Genomic DNA, 5,121 nt, shown 5'->3' on the forward strand with positions numbered 1-5,121 from the left:
AATTTAATATCTCAACAGTCAAAATCTTAATGTATGCATGATAAAAAGTCATTGAAAATTTGTGCCTCATCACACAAATAATATTGTAAGCCAGTTCGTTGTTAAGACAGTAATATAGAATAGGATGGTTCAATGTAAACCTCATAGGAGGATTGATCTCATTCTCAAGCATAACCCTTACAATGACAAATCTTTATAGTGTTGTATGGCACATCGACATTCAACCACCAAACTATAAACCACAAAAATCATTCCAGCATAACCACTCATCTGTGAAGAAAATGTATCCTTCCTCTTTGTGTACTCTTACTTTAAATTCATTTCCACTTAGATCATTTAAAAAACAATAGTTTTTAACTGAAAAACCAAATTCTCTTGTAAACAAACATGGTAGCCAACTCCTTCCTTAGTTAAATGGTGACATTTTTAGATTAGTAGTTAAATTACACAACACTATTATAAAAAATGGTACTCAAGAAATGAAAAAAAACTAGTTAAAGTACTTCAACTATAAGGCCCATACTTCATCTCAAAAGTTCTCATTTGTATTAGACTACATCAGACATCCCTGTCATTATTTGTAGAATTGGCATGCTCGTGTGAAACTGTGAATAAAACCGCATCTACAAAAATTTACACTTAATCAAACCTCGTGCTCTAGGTTAGAACAAGATATGTGGTTCCGCCATAAATATCCTATGTTGATGTTTCACTCTGAACTTTGAATTGGATATGTGGGTCCTTTCCGTAAATGAACCACGACGACGGAAATCTTGATCATACTCACCAGAACATGACCTTGAACGATGCCTCGGGCGACGCTGGCGAGAATTGTTGCTAAAATGTCTCCGGCACAAGAGGGACTATCCTCTACACAACATCGGGGTCCTTTTAGACGGATTGCAATGGATGCAGCAACGAGAAAGTGAATGAGACTTGCGATGGAAGGATTTGACGATTTATTCAACAAGACTTTCATGTGACTGGCGTTAAATCTCCATATGAGTCGCGATAATTGATAAAGTCTTGTTCTAGTATTCTCAATGTGGTCTCTGAGAATATAAATATTTCAATTTAGTCTTTGACTCTGTAAAAGATTTTTCAAATTCATCACTATGTGAATGTCTATTACTAATGTTGTGAATGGTGATGATATGTTAGTCAAGAGTATTATTGGTTGTCCTTATCATAGAGAGAAGAATTCAAAATATTTGAAAGTGTAAAATAAAGATGACAAATTATGTAACCATTATGCGTCTTTTCTTCTCCTTGTTGTCATTGTCATTGTGAAGAGAACACCCATTCCTCATTGTGTCACTGTGAAGTGGTGAAAATGTACTTGTTGTTCACTCTTCATCTTCCATTCCACTTTTGTGTAAAAATATTTTAACAATAGCAATAGTTTTAAGTGAATATAATTGTCACAAGAAATGAGTGTTTGAATTGTAACCCTTTAAAATATGCACTTTAATATTATTTCTTAAAATAAAACTTGTGAATGTTAGATTAGTACGATGAACTTGTGTTTTGAGAAGGTTCAAGAAAAAAAGTTATATTTTAAGTTGATAGTAGTGTGATTCAGTGGAATAATATAATAATAAAAGATAAGTGTAAGAAAATCACACACACAAAAAAACATTTTGGTTTACCCAACGTGAACTAATCCAATCCTCGCAATTTGTGAGATTTTCACTAGTAAGTTGAGAAACCTCTCAACTTAATCTTATTTCTTTAGTCACACTTGACTATACTTGTATTTTTGTAGCCTCAATAGGCTTACACAAATCACTCAAGTTTTATCTCAAATAGACAAACTTGATGATACTTACAAAAAGTCACTCGTATTTTCTCTCAACTAGATAAACTTTATAATGCTTACAATAAGATGATAATGATGATTTGTTTTGGATATGATCACAACACTGTTATTGAAATAGGTTGAACTAAGAACACACTCAAGGTTTGATAGAGGAGGTTGATTATCCTCTTGACAGCTTAAGACAACATGTCATGAGATGTAAAGTATGATGAGTGAGCTTGCAATGAGTTGTCTTTTGTACTTGCAGTGCATAATATTCTCTTCTCAATATTTAAATGTACTCAACTTTAAAGAACATGCATCAGTATGACTGTAAAACATTTTTTTTATAAAGAATGGATTTGTTGTTGCACACGTAAACATTGTCAATTCAAAATATTTCTTTCGTTATTTATGTCATATAAGAATGTTCTTTTATACTACGACCCACATTCTTTCTGTTTGATCGATAAAAGCAATATTCATTTTGCCATTTATGTCATAATTGTCATCAATGAATATCCTCAGTTTTTCAATTAATAAAACTAAGGCTTAATTGCAGTTTTGGTCCCCCTATTTTAGTTGAATCGTGAAAGTAGTCCCTCCATTTTCTTTCTCCCCAGTTTTGGTCCCCCAAACAGAATTTTAGTCCAAAACTTGATGAAATTTTAGTTTTTAAAGTCGTACTACACCATTTATGATCATATATTTCAAGTACAATTGTTGCAAATGAGATCTTGAGGCATTGTGTGACTTAAATAAATGCAAAAAAAATGAAATTTCATCAAGTTTTGGACCAAAATTCTACTTGGGGGACCAAAACTGGGGAGAAACAAAATGGGGGGACTACTTTCGCGATTTAGTTAAAATAGGGGGATCAAAACTACAATTAAGCCTAAAACTAATGATGAACACTTCTAATTTTGAGGATGATGAGCATGCTCACAAATGGGTATATTTCAGAAACTTGATTAAGCTTCACAAAAATATGTCTTATGATTAATACACTCAAAGAGCACATATTAAATCACTTAATAAAATCAGAATTAATTAGATCTTTATCTAATTAAATTTTGTTATCATTAAAACATCTTTATTAAATAATTTTACCTCAACATAGTAATCATTTTGATTTCGACTGGTTTGATTAATATGGTGGTTGTTTTTTCATTTTCTTTCATTGGATGAATTTTTCAAAAACAAAAATTATGATGCTAATGAAATTTGTATTTGTATAGTGTGCTAATAAAGTTTGATGACTTCCTAATTAAAAGTTTTTTATTTTCTTTTGTAAAGACATTGATAAAACCCTTTTTTTTAGTACTAGTGTTTAAACTTTAGGATGTGAAATAATTGTCTTTATACAATTCATAATATGAAGGTGAAAACATCAGAAAGGGGATTGAATTATGTTTAAACTTTAGGATGAGAAACAATTGTTTTTATACAGTGCATGACATGAAGGTGCAAACACGAGAATAGTGGATTGAATTGTGTTTGACTAAGTTGATACTTTTTTATTATTTGATTAAATTGATTTAAACTTGATGATTTACTTGGAGTAGAAGCAATAATAAAACTAAGGAGTGCCTGAATAAAGTGATACAAGTAATTTATTCTGGTTCACCACTAAATTGGTTAGATTCAGTCCCTTCACTCAGAAGGATTTAAGTCACTAATCCAACAATTTGAATTACAAAGCACCTAACCCTCCAAGCAAGCATTCTCAAACATCCTGACAACCCCAAACTTTTGAGGAACATACACACACCTTGACTCTACCATCCAAGTCTTCTCCACACAATCTGACAATCCTAGATTGTTGAAGGCACATTAACACCCACTATGAGGTTTGAATACAAAGGTTTGGAATTTGAGTAGTTCTTCTAACAAGTTGATTATAACAATGACTATCACACTCTAAGAAAAGCACTCAGAAAATATTTCTCATACGAACAAGTGTTTCTCTTTTTGAACTCACAGGTGAATTTGAAATTTTGAGCTTGAGTTATTCTACTCTTTTATGATTTTTCGATGATCTTTTTCTTCAGCCTTGAGTATGTATTTATAGATAAAATTAGAGCTTCAATTTAGTCCTTGCATAATTATGAATTGTATCTTCATTCCTAGCTTTGTCAACAATGATCTTATTCAAAAATAATTCTAAACAATATTTTTTTGATAATACGTTCTTTAGCCAACTCTTTATTTCTAAATTCAATCTGAGCAGTTCTTCTGGATTGATTATGTTTGTATTTTGTTTAAATTGAGTTTGTAAATTCTTCATATTGATACTGTTCATATTTGGTTCAGATTGAGTTTATAAATTCTTCAAATTGATACTATTTGTATTTAGGTAAGATTGAATTTGTAAATTTTTCATATGAAACTTCCTTCATATTGCTTGCTTTGATATGGACGGAAACATAGTGTTGGACCAGTTCTTGAACTTTCACAAGTAGGAATATGACTATGTCCAATTCAGTATTTTGTCTTTTGTCAAATTCTGAATCATATCTTCGCAAATAATAAATGTATCTTTTTGTGAGTGTTTCTCTTGTAAATAATTCTTGATCATATCTTCTTATAGATAATTCATATCTTTTCTAACTAATTTATATGTTCTTGTAGATAAATCTTGATCAAATATTTTGGTAAATGATTCATATCTTCTTGTGATAAATCTTGATCAAATATTCTTGTAAATAATTCATATCTTCTTGTAATAAATCTTGATCAAATATTCTTGTAAATAATTCATATCTTCTTGTAATAAATTTTGATCAAATATTCTAGTAAATAATTCATATCTTATTGTTGATAAGATGTTGATCATATATTCTTCAAATCTTGTCATATCTTTTTTTCAATTTGGTCAAAGATTTTCTTCAATTATAAATCAGAATCAAATCTTATTTTAGATTGTCTTCAAAACACGAATCTTCTTTCATACTTTTTGAAGTCAAATATATTGTTCTCATAAAATAATTTTGTCAACATCAAAACTCTAAGTATAAAACCAATTTGGTTCCAACAATCTCCCCCTTTTTGATGATGGAAAAACTGTATTTTTTATAACAACTTTTCTTTTAAATACTTTGATTCTCCCTTACTTGAAGCTCCCCCTAAGTCTAAGTATTTTTCTCACATTATCAAACATTTTTCTCCCCCTTTTGTAGGGGTGTTCAAAAAAACCAAAAACTGAACCAAACTGCCGAACCGAACCGAACTGGTTTTGAACTGAACTGGTTTAAGAATCGAACTGTTTTCGAACTGATTTTGTAAAACCAGAACTGAACCGAACCGGTTTTTCAATTCAAAAT

The sequence above is a fragment of the Cicer arietinum genome, chromosome 7 (genome assembly GCF_000331145.2).
Source record: "Cicer arietinum cultivar CDC Frontier isolate Library 1 chromosome 7, Cicar.CDCFrontier_v2.0, whole genome shotgun sequence".
Classification (NCBI taxonomy): Eukaryota; Viridiplantae; Streptophyta; class Magnoliopsida; order Fabales; family Fabaceae; genus Cicer; species Cicer arietinum.